Genomic DNA, 22,621 nt, shown 5'->3' with positions numbered 1-22,621 from the left:
GAAAGGAGAAGGGCTACTCCTGGACAGGGGTAGCAGGCAAGGGGTGGTGGTGGACAGCCGAAAAAAGAGAGAGACAGAAAGAAAGAAAGTAAGAAAGAAAGCAGCCAAGGAGAGAGAGAAAGAAAGAAAGACACACACACATCTATTCTAGCACCCGTTAATATAATAGGCTTAAAGACTAGTAAATAAATAAACCACTTCAAAAATTGTTCTCTTCCTATGCATATTTACCTGGTTGTTCTGGCCCTTACATATAACAAATTACCCAAACTGTTATTTCTGCCAACAGTGAAAACTTTTGGTTAACCAGGGTCAGAAAAAAAATAATATGAATAAGAATTTCAGACTCAGTGGTATTTTCTAATTATTGAACCTAAATTCCTCTCTCTCAATATGTTTCCTCTATTTCTCCCATTTTTCTTCCTTTCTGTTAGCAAGCATTTTTTTTTAAACTGACCACTAAAGCTAAAAGTTAACAAATGAAGATGATGAAATGTTGGTTTGGTGCACTGGTTTATTAATGATTTCCCTGGCTATTCATGTCCAAAAGGTGGTACAAAAGTTTGGCTTTAAGGGACTCCTACACCTGAGAACCTCAAATTAGACAGGTCAAGAATGTGTATTTGATAGCATACATTTGGATTCTTAACATACCATAACAAATTTAGGGCCCCTTTTATAAAGCTGTGTTAGCAATGCAGCAGCAGTAAATGCACCACAGGTTTATAAATAGATCCCTTAGTACCTCTGACATAATGTGTGAATTCATTAAACATCCATTAAAAAGTTCTAACATATATTAACCATCATATAAATCACAAGCTAATGTAATACACCACACATTTTAGTTACATTGGGCTTAAAATTTGCATGAATGGTAATGGAGGAAAAAGTGATTTACTGAGAACCACAAGTAATGTCTGGAGGGCACCTAGTGAAGCATTTGAACAATGACTTCCAGCCCAGGGATTAATGGCTTAATATCTGCTCCATTAATTATTTACATTCAAGCAGTTGTTTTTAGAAGTGTTTTTTCTACCTCACAATTTGAATTCTGCATTTTGTCACAGCTATATGTGAGTGGCTAATAATCTGGGACCCCTTTTGCAAAGGCCAACAGCGTAGGATGGCACAGTAAATGTTCTGACTCTTGTAGGAATTGAAGGGAAAATTCTATAACCAGCATATATACTTAGGCATTGATAGGCGTCCTGCCAATGCCTAAGTTAATTGAAAAACACAGTCAGAAATGGCAAAAAAACAGCAGTGTTAAGCACCTACAAATGCCTAAATAAAATGTGGCTGCAATCATGGTAAGGTCACTGCTTTAGGCCACGGAGCACCAAAGTAGGCATGGCCAACGCCAGAAGTGGCATTAGGTGGGCTAAAGTAGCTACCTAGCCACAGTTCATGCCAAGATAGGCAGTTGAAGTGTAGGCCTGGAAAATCCTGGCCTACATTTCAGCCACCTATCTTTGCCTCTAGACCTCAGCAGCCATAGCTGATCGTTGCAGAAGAATCCCTCCTGATTGGAGGGGGAAATTTCCCTGACACAATCAGCTGAGTCAGCTGCCATGGACAGTGGACACGCCAACAGGCAGGAGGGATGTCCATTCCCTCTTGCCACTGCCAAAACATCACTCAGCAGCAGGGATGCTTAATCCCTCCTGCTGCTACCCTCTAGAACTCCCCCTCCCGCTGGTGACACTACCTCCCCCAGCACTTGGGATGCCCACCCCTTCTTGCTGCCCCACCCTCCAAACTGCCCCTCTACATGACAATACCCCCCTCAATGGCACCCCCACCCACATGTAGACCCCTGGCATACTACCAGCCCCTACCCCCTTACCTTACACCCTCTGACTGGCATACCCGCCACTCCAAAATGGGAGGTCTTCCCCTTCTGGCTGCATTCTGGGATATACGGGAGGGGTTTAATACTCTGGCCAGATACATAAAGCACCTCCTCAGCAGGAGGGAGTGGGCATTCCTGTTCCTGTTTGGGGGGTCCTCTTTCCACGGCAGCTGGCTCAGATGATCATAGCAGAGGAATTCACCCCTCTGATCAGAGGGTATTCCCCTGCTGCAATCAACTTATGGCTGCTGTGGTCTAATAGCAAAGATAGGCAGCTGAAATGTAGGCCAGGGTTTTCTGCCTATCTTGGCTGAATAGGTATGATTCTGTAACTGGTGGCCTCAAGTGATTGACACGCCTGAATGAGCATTGGATCATTTGCTGTGTGACACTCGGCTTTGCGGCTTTGTGAAAGGGTAGGGTTGCCAATTTTATGATTGTAAAATCTGGATACCCTAGACCTGCCCCCCCAGGCCCACCCATCTCTGCCCCAGTTCCGCTCTAGCTCCATTCCCTGCTGCCTGCCTTTTCCAAAACCCGAACAAAGTGTTGGGTTTTGAAAAGCCATCTAGACCCCTGGACATGTCCTCAGAAGGAGGATGTTTGATAACCCTATGAAAGGGGGCCTTGGTTTCAATTTGCTGAAGGCTGATGTTCTGGGAAGGTTGTAGAAGAGAATATGAAATGAAATCAAAGATGCTGCCTGACCTGTGGGTAGTGGTATATCCTGGAGAGGCTGTAAAACTCACTCGATTGATCAGATGGAAGTCCTTCAATTACAGCGGCCAGTGGACCAGATGTTTTGCAGCTGTAGTTTGGGACCCCGGTGTCATTTCCTGTAAATATACTTAGAGCAGATCGATATGTGACTAATAAATCAGTATAAGGATCATAAATGTGGCATCCCAGTGTGTGGTTGGGTAAGAGCTCCGAGCTGTTGTTAATCTCCTCCACTGCAGACACAAAGGCCAGGAAGTTGTAATACTTCAATGGTACAGGTCTTGAAGAAGAATGAAAGAAAGAAAATATGAAAAATCAGCATCAAAATAAAAGATATAGACAGCTATTAAGGTTAGAAACAGAGCTCAAAGTCTAGCAGAAATTAAATGCTTTTTAAAAATATCCCTCTCTCTCCTCTCATGCATTTTCTATTCTTCAGCCATGCTCTTAGGCCACGGCAGATAAATGCACATTTTTTTCTATTTTGGGGTCCTTTTATTAAGGCATGCTAACTGATTTAGCGTACGCTAAAGATTAGCGTGCTAAATGCTAAGGCACCCATAGGAATATAATGGATGCCTTAGCATTTAGCACACACTAATCTTTGGCATGTGCTAAATCGGTTAGTGAGCTTTAATAAAAAGGACCCCTTTATTAGGTATTTATTTACCACCTATCAAGATTATCTAAGTGGTTTACAATCAGGTGCTGAAACATTGTCCCTATTGGGCCAAGTGGGCTCACAATCTATTCAATGTACCGGGGGGGCAATGGAGGATTGAGTAACTTGCTGAAGGTAACTTTTTATTTTAAATGCCGTTTTGAACATCATTTTGTACTGTTGGTTCAGATGTTACTGCAATTCTTTATATTTGAACTTAACACCACAAATGATCCAAAAATTGCAGCTGCTCCAGAATACTGCGGTTAGATTAAATTTTGGTCTAAAAATAAATGAAACTGTGGCCTTTGCTTATAAAAATCTTCATTGGCTCTCAGTTGAAAGGTGAATTAAGTTTAAGTTAACTTGCATAGTTAATCTTAAATTACAGACTGACTCTCTGACAATCTGATTTTGTTGTTTTCTCATTTGCGTTATTCTTCCACAAGATTATGTGGTACTTTCTTAATACACTAGCTGATCACCTGGCGTTGCCCGGATATTTATTTATCCCAATCTTCCAGTATCGCTAGACTTGTATAAAGTGATCATTGCTGGAACTTGGACTTAAACGGCATTGGGAGTGTCATCTCAGTGAGCCTGAAACTATGGCTTAGACACCTCCTTCCAACCCCCTTCCCTCCCCCACAGTATTTTTCCCAGATAGTAAGTCATATGTATACCAAGTTTGGTTGAAATCCAAGTTTCCAAGTTTATTATAAGATTTGATTAATCGCCTATTCCAGATTCTAAGCGATGTACAGCTAAAAATTACAAAGTTAGGGTAAACATACACGACTAACAAAATTATTACTAAACATATTAAAATATCGTAAAATACATAACATAAAATAACATGACTAAACATAACTAACAAGACTATTTTTACATACAATATCAAATAATGGGAAGTTGCAGGAAGAAATACAATTAAATATAAAAGAAACAATTAAGGTTAAAATTACATTGGGAAAAGGGGAAGAAATTAATTGTGATTTAAGGAAAGATTAGAAACATAAAGAATTCAGTTAATCACTGAAAGCGTCTTTAAAAAGGAAGCCCTTAAGTTTGCTCTTAAATTTGTCTAGAATTCTTTCTTCTCCTAGGTAAATTGGCAGGGCATTCCAAGCTTGGGGAGCCGTAACTGAGAAAATAGAATGACGTCGTGTACTAATAACTTTTAAAGAAGGAACAACCAATAGATGTTGTTCTGTTGCCCGTAATACTCTCGAAGTATTATAAGGAATTAAAACTTTATAAATAAATGCTGGAGTTTTTAATATTATGGATTTGAGAGTGAGCAAACATAATTTATGCATTATTCGATAGGCAACTGGTAACCAATGTGCTTTCTCAAGTAAAGGAGTAACATGATCGAATTTCTTAGCTTTTTCGATAAGCTTGATCGAGGCATTTTGTATAATTTGTTAATGTTTGATTTCTTTTTGAGCTATTCCTTTAAATAAGGCATTACAGTAGTCGATCTTGGAAATAACCAAAGAGTGAACCAATATGTTCAAGGATTTTGGGCATAAAAATTTTGCCATTGAACGAATTTGACGGAGCCTGTAAAAAGTAGATTTTACGACATAACTAACATGTTCGTGGTAGGTTAGTTTTTCATCAAAAATAATTCCGAGAATCTTGATCTTATGAATCAATTTCAAAGAAATGCCTTTAATGGTGATTGGGAAAGAAATCTCTCAATGCGTTTATGGATTAGATACTATGGGCTCCTTTTATCAAGGCGCGCTACAGGGGTTAGCGCGTTGGACATTTCATCACGCGCTAACCCCTGCGGCAGCCTAAAATCCTAACGCCTCATCAATGGAGGCGTTAGGTACTAGTGCGGCAGGCAGTTTAACATGCGGTATTCCACGCGTTAAACCGCTACTGCGCCTTTGTAAAAGGACCCCTATCTGTCATTTCTGATCATTTTTAAATGTCAACCCCTTCCCACCCCCACAGTATTTTACCCCCTTTCTACCCACACAGTATATTTTCTCAGATATTAAGTCATATGTACAGTATACCATGTTTGGTTGAAATCTGTCCATGCATTTATGGATTAGACACTCTGTTGTTGATAATTTTTACATGTCACCACCTTCCCAACTCCACAGTATTTTTCCCTAGATAGTAATTCATATGTGTACCAAGTTTGGTTGAAATCTCTCCATATGTTTCAGAGTTATGCTGAGTATTCATCTCAACGAGCCCGAAAACACTATGGGTAGACACTAAAATCTGTCATTTTCGATCATTTTCCTACTCCCACAGTATTTTCCCTCAGATTGTAAGTGATATGTATACCAAGTTTGGTAATTTCTTCTTTCCCTTACTTTTTCACTAGATTTATAAACTTATGTAAATCTTTTCCTACCCTTTCTCATTTTTAAGTTCTTGTAAACCGTGCCGAGCTCTACTTCCGTGGAGATGATGCGGTATATAAACTTAAGGTTTAGTTTAGTTTAGTTTAGTCCATGCATTTCAGAGTTATACTGGAACATACATACATACACAAACATACACAGAGATACATCTGATTTTAAATATATAGATTTTCCACAGATTAGAGGAGTATGGTATAAACAATAACTTAACTCCTCTTTTGCTTACACTGCCATTACAATTTGGAATAATCTACCTGTTTACATTAGGATGGATATCAATTACTTAAAAATTTAAAAAAATTTGAAAACTTGTTTATATGACTTGTAATATTAATGGTATAATATTTTAATTATTGATTGCTTTTGTATTTTCCGATAGATTTTACGGTTTCTATAGATGTAAATCGCCTTGAACTTTGGTGTAGTATGATTAATAAATTGTGGATTAGATTAGATTAGGTTTTATGTTCATCCATAAACTCTCCAGCCATGATTATGCAGGAGCTAGTGGAGGTTTATTGAGGAAATGATATCAGGAAGTGATGGAATGGTTGGAAGTACCAGTAAATGTTCCCTGACCTCACCAATGAAAATGTTGCTAGACCCCTGTTGGAACAGGTAGAAATTCATATCCTTTTTTTTTTTAATTCTTTATTCATTTTCAAAATTACATTAAATGTATATATATATTCAATCACATTAACAATAAATATATCATTTAACATTCTATAATTTGCCAAGTATATGAATTTTTATCCTTCCCCCTACCCACCCCTCCCTATCATATATTCCATAATCATATAAAACAACATATTAATAAAATATCCCCCACCCTATCCAAATTAATTGGTACATTAAAGGGAAACATTTTCATTTAATCCTTACAATTCAAATGGAGATGCTCCCGGACTATCAGAATTAAGAAAAGAGGCAAAAATGGCAGACTCGCATTAAACATTAATAAATCTAATGTATTATTGTTTCCTTGGAAAGATAACCCAAAGCTTAAATTTCCTATAGCCATTAAGGATCATCCCATACAAGAGGTAGACAATATTAAAATATTAGGCGTCATCTTTGACCGTAAACTTTCCTTTCATAACCATATTAGCAATGTCATTAAGTCATCTTTCTTTAGGCTTCGACAAATCCGCTCTGTTTCACAATTCCTTAACAATAATTCACTTAATATTCTCATCCACTCTCTCGTTATCTCAAAGATCGATTACTGTAATGCACTCTTTAAAGGCATAGCTCAAAAAGAAATCAAACGTTTACAGATCATACAGAATACTTCGGTCAAGCTCATCTTTAAAGCCAAAAAATTCGATCATGTCACTCCACTTCTTAAGGAAGCCCACTGGCTTCCTGTTGCTCATAGAATCATATATAAACTTAGCTTGCTTACTTTCAAATCTCTTTCTTTCAAAACGCCGGCTTTTATATATAAATCATTAATCCCTTACACTACGAACAGAACACTAAGATCTACCGACCAACATTTACTAACAATCCCATCCCTTAAAATTATAAATACAAGACGCCAATATATTTTTTCTGTTACTGCTCCCCAAACCTGGAATTCTTTACCCTACCACTTGAGACAAGAAGTCAATCTAGAGAAATTCAAAAGTAACCTGAAAACCTTTCTATTTAATGATGCCTTCATAAATTAACAATAATTTCATTATAAATTAATTTCAAGACTCTGCTTCACCCCTTCCTCATGTACCTTCCCTAAATGTTATCCCCATCTTTATTTTTATATTGTAACTTCTTGCCCATTTCTTTCCTATATGTTTCTTGTATTGTCATATTTATCATAAGTTCAGTCAATAATCTTCAATGTATTACTTTGTTATATTGTAATTTTTATTATGTACATCGCTTTGAATTAAGATAAAGCGATTAATCAAAACTGAATAAACTTGGAAACTTGGAAAACTTGGAGAGGGGAAGAAAGGGAAAGGATTACAAAAGAGGGGAAGAAGTAGTGAGATGAGTTGAGGGGAGAGAAGAGAGGGGAATGAGTGTAGGAAGGGAGAGAAAGAAGAGAAGATAGGAGAAGATGAGCAGAGGGACAGACATAGCCCAAACCCCTCCACAGTAGTCCCTCTGAATGCTTACATCTCTTGAACCCACACTGGCCTCATTCACACATCACTCATACTAGGAATAACTTGGAAAACATGAACATTAAATAAGTGTTTCTAGCTTTGGAAACTTTTGCATCTATAACCATGGGTTACAAAAATAAGTTTGAAATAGAAGTTTCTATTTTGAAGTGAAAAGTTTTGTTTGTTAGCTGGGTAATTTAATGCTGTATTTGCCTGCCTGAGAGTGAGAATTCTGGAATGTTTATGTCTGCATCAGGTCTGATGAGATCACGTAGCAGTACAGGTCAGGATTCTATAACTGCCAGAGAGAGAGAGAGAGAGAAAAAAAAAGTTGGGAAGAGTTCAGTTTGAAAGTCAGGTTGGTCTGGGGTTTGTTTGAGAATAGTTTAAAATACATCAGGGTTGGAAAAGTTAGGGAATTTCAATTATTTTTTCTTTTCTATGAGTAGTTAAAGAAAATTAAAGCAACAAACATATTTTTCAAGGTGTTAGGGTTTTGCTCCTTTTGATTTCTTTAAGTTAGTAAGTAGGTCTGCTGTTGATCAAAACTGAATCACAAAAGAAGAAAAAAGAAGCGCTGGTACCCAACGGCTGTGTAAAATAAACAACGGAGTCCTGTGAGAAAATTTACATTTGAAATCTGTGAGAAAAATCTTTTGAAAGAACTAAATTCTATGAGGAAAAGTTTATTTGGGATTTTATGTTAAAGTTATTTGGATATATATCTTTTAGAATTGTAATAATAAAATAACAAAAACTCTTATTTCTTGTAAATTTTTTTAAAGGTATGTTTAACTTTTCCCTCTCAAGAGACTGAAAATACTGAGTTTCAAAGAGGGAGGGGTTACACATCCAAAGATCCCTCTAACATGAGTTAGTTATATCAATATAAAAGCTGCAAACATATTCAGGCAGTTGCTCATCATAATGCTACTTACGCGCTAAATGTTTTTAAATAGGGAGGAACTTTGAAGGATGGAGTAGTATAGAAACTTAAGGTCACCATTGTTATGAGTCCCCCAATTATGATGTCTCCATCTCTATAATATCCATGTTGTTGTCTTGTTTTGAAGCTCTGAAGTGTGCACTGACATTCAGCCGTCTTCCACAGGATGTCACAGATCATCAACATCAGAACCAGTAGAGCTTCTATCTTTAACGTTATAAAACAGTTTCTGTGAAAATGCTCACCCTTCTTGCTCCAAATGTTAACCTTGTGCATGGCCAGGGATGATTTATGGTTCGTGATGGTCGTCACTAATTGAATATTTTTGAAGGATAAATAGAAAATGCACGGAAGTAGACTTCTGCATTTACACCAGAGGAAAATGCAGAAAGACAGTGAAATTGAGATGCTGATGGTGAGGTGACCGCTCTATTTCTAGCTGAGCTCCAACACCTCTGGGGACTCCAGGTGGTCTCTGTTGTGCCTTATTGCTCAGAGGTTAAGCCTTAAGGCATATCTGCTCCTGTCATCTGCAATTACTATGTAAATATAGATTGTTGCTTTTAAATATAATCTTTTGGATCTTGTGCCTTCATTAACTAGAGACAAACATTAATTTGACTGGAATGCTAGTGTGGGATACAGTGTAATAACATAGCAGTATAATGTAGTTGATGATAACAGGAAAAGATGAAATACTCCATTCACCCTGCACATTTATTGATATTCTGGTCAGATCTGTTATTTTGGGTGGGCCCACAGTTATGTTGGCATTTTCAACCAACACCATTGCCAATTCTGCCACCGCCACAGCATCTTGTTTCCTCTCCTTCTGCCCTTGGATCTGGGTTTTGCTGCCACCCTTTCCTGCCCGTGGCTCAACAATTCCCCCTCCTGGCATGCCTCATGTCTTGGGCAGCAGCAGTGACATACTTCCACTACTTGCGTCAGCTCCGCAGGCTGCTGCATCCTGCCAGAAAGGAAACAGGAAGTGACATTGGCAAAAGCAGGGCACAGCAGAGAGAAGTGTGCAAGGCTGGCGCAGGCAGCAGATGCACATTGTTGTCCCCGCTTGCAAGGGCAATGAGATACACTGGGAAGAGGGAGTTGCTAGGCTGTGGGGAGAGAGCCAAAACACAGCTACTGCTGGTTTGTCTTGGATGGGCTTTAATTGATTAAAAGAGATGAAGAAAGTGAGGGTGAAAGGAAAATGACAGAACTCAGTCCCCAGTAGAGGCAGTGCTGGAGATGAGAAACAGCCTGACCCTTGATCCATTATTTATTCCAAAACTTACTGGAAGTCAATATTCAGCTTGCAGGACAATTACCTCAAGAGGATGAATAGCCTAAAAATCAGAATAGCTACCTCAGTACCCTGTTGTGGTTTCAATAACTACTGCAACTCTTTGTGACCTTGGGAAATCACTTAACACTTCATTGCCCATGTAAACTGCTTTCAGCAGAAGTAAAACCCAGGTGTCTCAAACCATCCTCTTTTTCTGGAGCTATACAGCAACCTTATTACTGAGACTGGTTAGGCCTGAGCAGAGAGGGAGGATTGATGGCTATCTGGAAAAGTGGTGGACCTAGTGGATTGGCATGTTATGACAGCAAATCATACAGTAAGTCTGTTATGTTATGCAAGAAAAATTTGGCTACTGTAAATGACTGACAGTAGGATGTCAGTGGTGAAAGAGAGTTGAGCAATATAAGCACTTGTAAAAGAGAGCATGAGGTCTTTGGTGGCTTCAACCCCTTGCCAGTACCCATAGGGAGAAAGGGGTTATCCCAGACTGGCACTGCAATTGGGGCTGAGGTAAAAGAAAGGCACTGCCTGCTGATTGAGCAAAGTTTAAGTGAAAGCTTTGGGAGTGGGAGAATGAGCTAATTGAAAGTGGTACATGGGTAGACCTGTTCAGGAACACAGTTAGGTGAGGAAAACTGCACCTCTGTATGAGAACGAACAGATGGGGAGGTTTAGTCGTGAGTCATCCCTGCAGCTAAAATCCAAGTGGGATGCTTGCCTGGTGTGAGTGCAGCAGCCCTGGAATGCCTTGCCCAATGGGATGGGATTGGAGGAGAATGAAGGACTGTTCGGACTCTTGTTAATAGCTGCACATTGAGGATTACCTCTTACATTAGGGACGTCCAATCTTGGCACTCGCAAGGTCGGTTTTTCAGGATTTCCCAGATAAATATGCTTGAGATCTATTTGCATACAATGGAAGCAGTATTGCTCTTTACCCTCATTTCTGTCTCGGCACTGCCCGCGGTGCATGGGCTTCCCCTACCTGTACTCCAAGGGGGGATATGAATGGGTGGTCTGTCTGTGTAGTACGTTTGCATTGGTTGAAGTATGTATGCTGTGTATCAGTTGTGCAGTATGGGGTGGTTGGTTTGGCGTGTGTTTGCTTGTGGATTGATGGGTTTTTAAAGCAAAAAATATTATGGCTGGTGGTCTGGTCTGGAGTTATGCCTGACTGAGGTGATATGGGTCTGGGCTGCTCTACTCCTTTTTTCTGGACACGGCTCTGTTCCCTGATGGACTCTCTCTTCAGGGCGGATAGTCTTTGATGGATTGCTTTTTGCTCTCTTTGTTCTTCTTATATGATTACCTTGTTGTTTAGGACTTCTTGTCTGGATCACTTGTCATTTTCAATAAAAATATATTTAAAAAAAATAATGGAAGCAGTGCAATCAAATAGATCTCATGCAAATTCATTGGGGAAATCCTGAGAACCCGACTGGATTGCAGCCCTCGAGGACCAACGCTGGACAACCCTGTCTTACATGAACCATATTGGGGGTTTACTCCAAAGAAATACTAACAGGGAAAACAAAGTATCTTGTTCTAAATGTGGTGGAACTCCCTTCCGAAGAAAGGAATAAAGACAATACTCTTCACAGAACACTTAACCAAATAAAGAAACATTTAGGGGGAATAGCAACATGGAGGAAATAACAGCCTACCCCCCACTTGTGAACTCACAAATAATACAAAGAAAGAGGAGAATACTTCTCCCTCCCTATTCGAAGGGGTTAGAGGCAGAGCCGGCCCGTGAATAGGAAAAGTTTGTGAATAATTTTTGAGCCGGCTCTCACCCATCCCCGTTCTGCGAGTTCCCTTAGTCTCATTAAACTACAACAGGAACTTCCTGTTGTAGTCTCGTGAGACCACAGGAATTCACAGCATGGCTCTGTATGGGGCAGGAGTGTAGGAAGATTGCTCCTGCCCCATGTCACCGCTAGACCACCAGGGAAGGTCTGTGCTCCTGGGGCAGCTGCTCGCTTCCTTTGCTTCTGCCTCCGATGGTCCCCTCTGCTTCCGATGGCCCTCCTCCACCTCTGATGGCCCTTTCCACCTCCCTCCTTGCCCCGATCCAAGTCCTGGGGCCGTTGTTTTAATGCGGGCTACCAACGAGCATCTCTCTAGGGGGGGCCTGGGGGGAAATAAATGTGAATAATTGAAACCGCGAACAACGAAACCTCGAATATGGAGGGGAAGTGTATATGATAATACAGAAACAATTATAGTATTTTTCGACAGAACACAATATCAGCTCTTGGTCCAGACCCTAGTCCTAGATCTTCTAGACTATTGTAACATACTCTATCTCCCCTGCCCCGCAACCATGATAAAACAACTACAAACAGTTCAAAACACAGTGCTAAGACTTATCTATTCACTGAGGAAACACAATCACATCACGGCGGCATACCTCGACTCACACAGGCTCCCAATACAAGCAAGAGGCAATTCTACTGCCTACTATTTAAAACCATAAACTGAGACATCTCAGCCTACCTAAACAACTGCCTAATCCAAACTACCTCGACCAGACATAGGAGAACCAACAAACCGTTCACGCACCCCCAATCAGAGACATCAAATGAAAAAAAACTGTACAATGGCCTTCTAGCCACACAAGCAGCAAAACTAGACTACCAATGCTCCAATTTACTGATAACAACCCCAGACTACAAATCGTTCAGAAAAAAAATAAAAACCATGCTATTCAAGAAATCCTTGAAGGCAAAATAACACCGCAAGATTCGTCCCAATTCTCTGAAGCAACATGCTCTACTCTTCAATTCCTCTGGAAATGGCCAAATAACTCCTTTTATAATCCGCCTTGAACCGCAAGGTAATGGCAGAATAGAAATCACTAATGTAATGGTATAAATAGGTAAGATTCACATATATTTAGATCAGGTATTGCAACACCTTTAATGGAAGCTCATGCAATCTGCTCAGAATTGACTCCCCATTCATTAATAGTGGTAGTAAGCCTCCAATAAACAATCTGTTACCTACGAGTACAGACCTTGTTGTTTGCTGAAGTTCTTCTAGTAAAATATTATAAATTTAAAATCATTCCTGGAATGAATGCATTTCTCTTAAAACTGTTGCATAGAGAGGGAGAGGTGGTGCTTAAACCCCACGTCCCACTGGAATTTAACCCAGCCCTGGCCTGCACCAAGCTTGACAATCAGAACTGTTTAATATATCCAGGTACCTGGTACCCATCCCAAAGAGCTTGACCCCAGGACTATCCAGAAGGGACCAGGGTTACACACAGATTATTACATCTGTCCCTCGACTGCACATAACCAGTGAATTGTTCAATGTAGCCCGAGAGCTTGTCTCGATGGGCGTAGGGTAACACGGGGCTGAGAGCCCCGTGTATCACTCGTGGAGACAAGCAGGCAATTTGTGTGGGGGTGGGGGGAGTGTGGGGAGGGCGATAGGTAAGAGAATTGGGCAGGGGAATTTTCCCACTTTAAAGTGGTTAGGGGATTGGTGGCATGTGTTAAGGGATTGGGGGGGGGGTAAGGTTATAAAGCCGGAGGACACATCTTCTTCCAGGGTCCTCCATAAGAACATAAGAACATAAGAAGTTGCCTCCGCTGAGGCAGACCAGAGGTCCATCTCGCCCAGCGGTCCGCTCCCGCGGCGGCCCATCAGGCCCATTGCCTGAGCAATGGTCCCAGACTATCCCTATAACCTACCGCTACTCTTATCTGTACCCTTCAATTCCTTTATCCTCTAGGAACCTATCCAAACCTTCTTTGAAGCCTTGTAACGTGCTCCGGCCTATCACAGCCTCCGGAAGCGCGTTCCATGTGTCCACAACCCTCTGGGTGAAAAAGAACTTTCTGGCATTTGTTTTAAACCTGTCTCCTTTTAATTTTTCCGAGTGCCCCCTTGTACTTGTGGTTCCCCGTAATCTGAAAAATCTGTCCCTGTCTACTTTTTCTATACCCTTCAGGATCTTGAACATAAGAACATAAGCAATGCCTCTGCTGGGTCAGACCTGAGGTCCATCATGCCCAGCAGTCCGCTCACGCGGCGGCCCAACAGGTCCAGGACCTGTGCAGTAATCCTCTATTTATACCCCTCTATCCCCTTTTCCAGCAGGAAATTGTCCAATCCTTTCTTAAACCCCTGTACTGTACTCTGCCCTATTACTCCCTCTGGAAGCGCATTCCAGGTGTCCACCACTCGTTGGGTAAAGAAGAACTTCCTAGCATTCGTTTTAAATCTGTCCCCTTTCAACTTTTCCAAGTGTCCTCTTGTTCTTTTATTTTTCAAAAGTTTGAAGAATCTGTCCTTCTCTACTCTCTCTATGCCCTTCATGATCTTATAAGTCTCTATCATATCCCCTCTAAGTCTCCTCTTCTCCAGGGAAAAGAGACCCAGTTTCTCCAATCTCTCAGCATATGAGAGGTTTTCCATCCCTTTTATCAAGCGTGTCGCTCTCCTCTGAACCCTCTCGAGTAACGCCATATCCTTCCTAAGGTACGGAGACCAATATTGGACGCAGTATTCCAGATGCGGGCGCACCATCGCCCGATACAATGGCAGGATAACTTCTTTTGTCCTTGTTGTAATACCCTTCTTGATTATGCCTAGCATTCTATTTGCTTTCTTAGCGGCTGTTGCGCACTGTGCCGTCGGCTTCATTGTCATGTCCACCATTACCCCCAAGTCCCTTTCTTGGTTGCTCTCATTCAATAATATCCCTCCCATCGTATAGTTGTACCTCGGGTTTCTGTTTCCAACATGCAATACTTTACATTTCTCAACGTTGAACTTCATCTGCCATCTCGCCGCCCATTCCCCCAATTTGTTCAAGTCCCTTTGCAATTCTTCGCATTCCTCTTTAGTCCCAGCTCCACTAAATAGTTTTGTATCGTCCGCAAATTTTATTATCTCACACTTCGTGCCTGTTTCTAGATCATTTATGAATATATTAAATAGCAGCGGCCCGAGCACTGAGCCCTGCGGAACACCACTCGTGACCCCCATCCAGTCCGAGTAGTGGCCCTTCACCCCTACCCTCTGTTTCCTACCCGCCAACCAGTTTCTGATCCATCTATGTACGTCTCCGTCCACTCCATGGTTCTTCAGTTTCTGGAGTAGACGTTCGTGAGGCACCTTGTCAAAGGCTTTTTGGAAATCAAGGTATATGATGTCTATGGGGTCTCCTCTGTCCATCCGTTTGTTAATTCCTTCGAAGAAGTGCAATAAGTTCGTTAGGCACGATCTCCCCCTGCAGAAACCATGTTGGGTTGTTTTCAAAAGTTCGTTTCTTTCCAGATGTTCATCGATGTATTCTTTAATCAGTGCTTCCGTCAGTTTCCCCGGAACCGAAGTCAAACTCACTGGTCTGTAGTTTCCCGGGTCACCTCTTGATCCCTTTTTAATTTTTTTCTGCTTGATTTCCATTGAATATTTGTTCAGGTTCCGGTATGTTGGTTGTGTCTTCGTTTGTAAATACAGACGAGAAGAACATGTTGAGTCTTTCTGCGACTTCTTTCTCCTCCTTCACCGCTCCCTTCCTGTCTCCTTCGTCCAGCGGTCCTACCTCCTCCCTAGCTGGCTGTTTCCCTTTAACATATCTGAAGAACGGTTTGAAATTTCGTGCCTCCCTGGCTAGCCTCTCTTCATACTCTCTTTTGGCTTTTCGAACCACACGGTGACATTCTTTTTGATACTTCCTGTGCTCCTTCTGGTTCCCTTCAGTTTTGTCCTTTTTCCATTCCCTGAATGAATTTTTCTTATTGCCTATCGCTTCCTTCACTATTTTAGTCATCCATACTGGGTCTTTTGTTCGACCCTTTTTGCACCCCTTTCTGAATCTGGGGATGTGCAGATTTTGTGCCTCGCTCACTGTGTCTTTGAAAAAAGACCAGGCATGTTCTACTGTTTGCCATTTTTTGGAAGTGTTCCTAAGTTTCTTCCTTACCATTTCCCTCATTGCTTCATAGTTTCCTTTCCTGAAGTTGAAAGATGTCGCTATGGTTCTCTTTCCGTTCGGTATGCCTACTTCAACCTTGAACTTGATCATATTATGATCACTGTTTCCCAACGGTCCCACTACTTCCACTTCCTTTGCAGGTCCCCTTAGTCCATTTAGGATTAAATCCAGAGTGGCATTTCCTCTCGTCGGTTCTCTAACAAGCTGCTCCATGAAGCAATCTTGTATAGCCTCCAGGAATTCTGTCTCCCTAGCGCATCTTGAGCTTCCAAGACTCCAGTCTATCCCAGGATAGTTGAAGTCTCCCATAACAACTGTGTAACCACTTTTGCATTCTCGCTTCATCTCGGCATCCATTTCTTTATCGCTATCTCCGGTTTGCCTGGGTGGACGATAGTATAGGCCCATCTTTATTTCATGCCCTTTCCTACCCGGTATTTTAACCCATAGCGATTCCAGTTTGTTGATCATCTCCGCTGTGTCCATTCTTGTCGATTGTATGCTTTCTTTTACGTATAGGGCTATTCCTCCTCCTTTCTGACCTGACCTATCCCGGCGATAGAGCTTGTACCCCGGCAGTGCTGTATCCCATTTGTTTTCCTCATTCCACCACGTTTCAGAGATTCCAATGATGTCTATGTCCTCTGCATTGGCCATGGCTTCTAGCTCCCCCATTTTGTTTCTTAAACTCCTTGCATTAGTATATATGCAGTTTAGATCCTGGCATTTTGTCGTCTTCATTTCTTTTCCCTGTGCTTCAGTCTTTGGTGTCTTCTCTTTTGCTACAATCTTTCTAACCTCCTCTTCTGGGTTAGTTGACTCCTGTAATTTGTCTCTTGTTTCTTCCCTGCCTTTTTTCCCCTTAGTATCTTCACGGGATACCTTCTTCCGAATCATCGACGCTAGGTCGACTGTCGGCTTTCCCCTTTCTCTTAGTTTAAAGCCTGTTCTATTCCTCTCTTGACGTTGTTTGCTAGAAGTCTTGTTCCCGCCACGCTCAGGTGCAGTCCATCTCTCCTGTAGAGCTTGCTCTTGCCCCAGAACGTTGTCCAGTTCCTCACGAAGTGGAACCCTTCTTCCTCACACCATCTCCTCATCCATGCATTTATTGATTGTAGTTCTTCCTGCCTTTTCACATCTGCCCTCGGTACCGGTAGGATCTCTGAGAATGCTATCTTCTGGGTCCTCATCTTCAGTTTCCTTCCTAGAATCTTGAACTGTTCTATCAGCGTGCCTCTTCTGTAGTCTCTCCTGCTGACATCATTCGTCCCGATGTGGATCATTACTGCGGTCTCTTCCGTCTCCGCTCCTTCCAGGACCTTCCCAATTTTGTCCACGATGTCCTTGGTTCTCGCTCCTGGGAGGCAGGTCACCAGTCGATCCTCTCTTCCTCCTGCTATGTGGCTGTCCACATGCCTCAATATCGAGTCTCCCACCAGGATCGCTGACTTTCCCTTCTTCAATTTTCTTATCGGTCTCAGGTCAATGTCCTCGGTGTGCTTAGCTCTCTCTTCTTCTGGGCATCGACTAGCCAATTCTTCCCCCTCGTGTGGTTTCTATCATGTCTCCTCTAAGTCTCCGCTTTTCCAGGGAGAACAGCCCCAGCTTTTTCAGTCTGTCAGTATATGAGAGGTTTTCCATACCTCTTATCAGTTTAGTTGCTCTTCTCTGGACTCCCTCAAGTACCGCCATGTCCTTTTTGAGGTACGGCGACCAATATTGGACACAGTACTCCAGATGCGGTCGCACCATTGCACGATACAGTGGCAGGATGACCTCCTTTGTCCTGGTCGTGATACCCTTCTTAATGATACCCAACATTTTGTTTGCTTTTCTTGAGGCTGTGGCGCACTGTGCCGACGCCTTTAAAGACGTGTCCACCATCACTCCCAGGTCTCTTTCAAGGTTACTTACCCCTAGCAGTGATCCTCCCATTTTGTAGCTGAACATCGGGTTCTTTTTCCCTACATGCATGACCTTGCATTTCCCTACATTAAAGTTCATTTGCCATTTTTTGGCCCATTCTTCTAGCGTCGTTAGGTCCCTTTGCAGATCTTCGCAGTCTTCCATGGTTTCAACCCTGCGGTAGAGTTTGGTGTCATCCGCAAATTTAATAACTTCGCAATTTGTTCCCGCCTCCAGGTCATTAATAAATATATTGAACAGGAGCGGTCCCAGCACCGACCCCTGCGGAACTCCGCTCGTGACCCCATGCCAGTCTGAGTAATGGCCCTTCACTCCAACCCTCTGTTTCCTGTCTGCCAGCCAGTTTTTGATCCATCGGTGGACCTCCCCTTGCACCCCGTGTCTCCACAGCTTTTTAAGCAGTCTTTCGTGCGGTACCTTGTCAAAGGCTTTTTGAAAGTCAAGGTAAATGATGTCAATGGATTCCCCTTTATCCACCTGTCTGTTTACCCCCTCAAAGAAGTACAATAAGTTTGTGAGGCATGACCTACCCTTGCAGAAGCCGTGCTGGCTCGACTTTAGCTGTCCATTGTTTTCTATGTGTTCACAGATACTGTCCTTAATCAGTGCTTCCATCATTTTTCCCGGGACCGAGGTCAAGCTCACCGGCCTGTAGTTCCCTGGGTCCCCCCTTGAACCCTTCTTGAAGATGGGTGTGACATTTGCAATTTTCCAATCCTCCGGGATCTCTCCAGTTTTTAAGGATAGGTTACATATTTGGCGAAGTGGCTCTGCTATTACGTTCCTTAGTTCCTTGAGTACCCTTGGGTGAATGCCGTCCGGACCTGGCGATTTGTCGCTCTTTAGTCTGTCTATCTGCCTGAGGACATCCTCTTGGCTTACCTCTAGTTGGACCAGCTTTTCATCCCGATCCCCATTTACGATGTCCTCCGGTTCCGGAATATTGGATGTATCCTCCCTCGTGAAGACTGACGTGAAGAACTTATTTAACCTGTCTGCTATCTCTTTTTCCTCTTTTACCACTCCTTTTTTGTCTCCATCATCCAATGGCCCCACTTCTTCCCTTGCCGGTTGCTTCCCCTTCACATATCTGAAGAACGATTTGAAGTTTGTTGCTTCCCCCGCCAGTTTTTCCCATCCGCTCACCCGTGTTGTAATGTGATGATAGTAGCTCGGAAGGGTGGGTCTCCTGAGCTACTGGGTGCTGGGGCTCATCCGGCAATGAGCGGTGGGTCATCTGGGAGCCATGCCTTGGGGGTTAGGTGACCTGGTTAAAGGGGTCTGTGGTCATGCCACCCCTCAGGCTCTTGCTGATGTGGCGGGGTCGGGAGGAGCTTGGTGATGGCCAGTCTCACCAACAAGCTAACAAACACCTCCTTGAAACTAAACGGGTTAGCCTACCCAATCAACCCCACTATTAAAATCCTTGGAGTCATCCTAGACCGCTGCCTTACTTTTGAAGGCCACACCAAAGCTCAGATTAAAAAATGTTTTGGTACCCTCTGGAAACTCCGCACCATCAAACACTACTTTGACTTCCTCTCCTTCCGATTACTGGTCCAGTCACTAATCCTGAGTATCCTAGACTACTGCAATATCATCTACATAGGTTCATTTAAAAAAACCATCAAGCGCTTAAGACTCATCCAGAATGCAGCCGTTCGACTCATCTACAATCTCAAAAAATCAGACCATATAAGCCCCTTCTACAAAAAAACTGCACTGGCTGCCAATGGAGGCAAGGATTATCTTCAAATTTGCTTGCCTCTGCTTCAAAACCCTAACAGGCTCATCTCCATTCTACCTGTCAGATCACTTTGACCGGCCCGGCCCCACCCGCACACGTAACACCCACTTGTTTGCCTTCCCATCCCTAAAATGCTGCATCTACAAGAGATTCCTTGACAGATCCCTGGCGTTCCAGGCAGGCAAATGGAACAAATGTCTATCCACTCTCATTTCTAATTCTCCCTCCTACCAAACTTTCAGGAAATCAATCAAAACTTATCTCTTTGACAAATATCTCTGACTCCTTGTAACTCTACCTTTAACCATGCCTTTAACCATGCCTTATACCACCTACCTACCTGCACCTCCTACTTACCTGCACCCGACTTCCTAAGTTACGCTGATTGACTTGTTTATACCTTGTTATCTCCTTCTTGCCTTCTCCCGACATGCTAAGCTATATTGATTGATTGACTTATTTGTAACTTCGCTGTCGATGTACAGTCTCTTGTCATGTAAACCGCTTTGAACTATTCTGGTATTGCAGTATACAAAATAAAGTTATTATTATTATTATTATTAATATTTGCAATGTTATGTTTAAGTTATTTGATTTATTATTATTGATCAATAAATAGAGCAGGGGCTATTTTTCCAAATCTGAGTGTGTGTTGAATTCTTAGTTAGAGAGGCTATGGGTGAAGGGGTGGGGGTGATTTAAGGGCAACAGCCGGGACTATCCAGATCCCACTGTTACTGAATATCCAGTTAAATCTAAAAACATACAACCTGTGCAGTTGTGTCAATAGAGTTTTCAGCCAAAGGGGTTTCCTGTGAGTTTTCTGCCAGTTTGCAAAGGTCAGCTACCCAGAAAAATGAGTTAGATAAACTTTTGCATGACACTTTAGAATCATCAGCCTCACTACCAAGAGGTCTCGCTTCTTTTTGTGAAAATAATAATAATAACTTTATTTTTATATACCGCCAGCTATCTTGCGACTTCTAGGCAGTTTACAGTAAAAGAGATTGTGAATACAATAAAGAAAATGTGACCACCAACTCATTTTTCGTATGCTGCTTTGTCTGTTTTCGCATCCCAGAAAGTCATTAATTCTGCGTTTACACTAGCAGAAGAATAGGCACAAAAGCTTCTTACAGTTATTGGTCACATTGTGCAAATTTATTTGAAAAAGTTTGAAAATCTCAAAACATGTGTTTTCTATGGTGATGCATTTTTTGTATGTTACTCGTGTGAGAGATTAACCTCCTGTTTCTCAACTCACTCTGGACCACCCATCTAATATCTGCACTTCGCTATGTGAAATGCTGAATTGTAGAAAAGCATTAGTGTCCATATCTCTGTTATTTGAATGTTCTGATATATGCTATTAGTTGTTTCGTAAGTGTCATGCTGACTCTGTATTATATATTTTTGAAACTGTTTTATGGTTAGGGTGACTAATTCTAGAAGGGAGACCTTTTTTAGCCAGTCCTGGATTTCTGCCAACCTCTTCCTGGTGCATTATGGGACTTGCAACAGTAATTTCAATGGATAGAATCATGGACTACAAATCCCACACTGCTTTGGAATGTAATTTTAAAACCAAATCTAACCTAATAACCTCCCTTCTGGAATGGGTAACCCAGTCAACCTATTCATAGTAGTCCTATTATTAAGTTTCAATTTGCTGATTTTGAGCTTACCTCACACGTCTTTTTACTACTGTTATGCTTTTAACAAAATTGTAAGCTTTATGTTGAATTGTATTTGCTCTACACTGCATTGGGTGAATTTCTTCATAAAGGCAGTTAATAAATCCCAATAAACGAATAAATTGGTTGATGGACCGTATCTCCTTTATGTATTATTAGGCTGGGCTGACTCTTCAAGGCCGTATAATACCCCACAATGGCTGCCTTAGTAATTCACTTCTGCTCTGCTTCTACTGAAGAAATCTACAAAGCAGCTTCCTGGTATTCATTACATACATTTATATTCCTTTAATGTTTGGAGCAGAATTCCAGAAAAGACAGTTGGATCGGACAAGCAGTTCTGCAAAAATCTATTCACTTCCTGAGAGGCAACTTTCCTTCCAGTCCTCCTTCATTACGCCAGGCTCATATTTATTGAATGTTTATAGCAGGGGTGTCCAACCTTTTGGCTTCTCTGGGCTGCGTTGGCCGAAAAAAATGTTTCTGGGGCCACATAAATGCGGAAATGCTGCAGCAAGTCAGAGGAGGGAGCCAGCAATACTGTAAACACCCAGGGGCAGCATAGGAAAACACTGCATCGCCCTCGACCAGGGCCGCACAAAATACTTCAGAGGGCCACAGGTTGGACACCCCTGGTTTATAGTCTCCTAGAGTAATGTTCCTGGCAGCTAGGGAGTACCACATGTAAAAATATAATGCCTGCTAGTTCTCTGAGAAAATAAAGATACTTACCTATAGCAGGTGTTCTCTGAGGATAGGAGGCATACATTCTCACAACCGGCCCACCTCCCCTAGTTGTCTTCTTAGCTTTTTTACTGTACTGATGGTCCAGTACATTGATGTTGGGCAAAAAGGCAATTGCATGTGTGTGGTGGGGGCACTATCTCAGAAATTTAAAGTGACAGTACACTTTGCAGTGTCTATCCTGGGCTCCATGGATGACATCACCCATATGTGAGAATATATGCATGTTGTCCTTGGACAACAACTGCTACAAGTAAGTATCTTTTTTTATCACCAAATTTAGTAACTTTTCTTTTAAGAATTTCAAAGCTGAGTTAAAAATATAGCTTTTTATACAGGCTTACAATGTTTAAACTGGTTTAAAGACTTAAACCCTAAATCACCATGCTTCTACCTCCTGAATCCCCACTTAATTTCCCTGTTATTTCCCAATTATCTCCTTTATTTTCAATTTATGCACTTAATATTATTTTAAAGGTTTGAAAGAACCTCTCTTCTATCTTATTATTTGGAATTCCTTTCTTATTTTTTTTTTGTTTCATTTTAAGGTCATGAC

At 41.8% G+C, this 22,621-nt stretch overlaps 1 pseudogene; it reads right to left on the bottom strand.

The window, feature by feature from the left end:
* LOC117346242 overlaps positions 1-20,059 on the bottom strand; it is a 78,835-nt pseudogene extending 58,776 nt beyond the window's left edge.
* Positions 20,060-22,621: the final 2,562 nt, after the last annotated feature.

This window comes from Geotrypetes seraphini, chromosome 12, assembly GCF_902459505.1.
Source record: "Geotrypetes seraphini chromosome 12, aGeoSer1.1, whole genome shotgun sequence".
Taxonomy (NCBI): Eukaryota; Metazoa; Chordata; class Amphibia; order Gymnophiona; family Dermophiidae; genus Geotrypetes; species Geotrypetes seraphini.
This window is presented reverse-complemented; position numbering and strand designations above follow the sequence as displayed.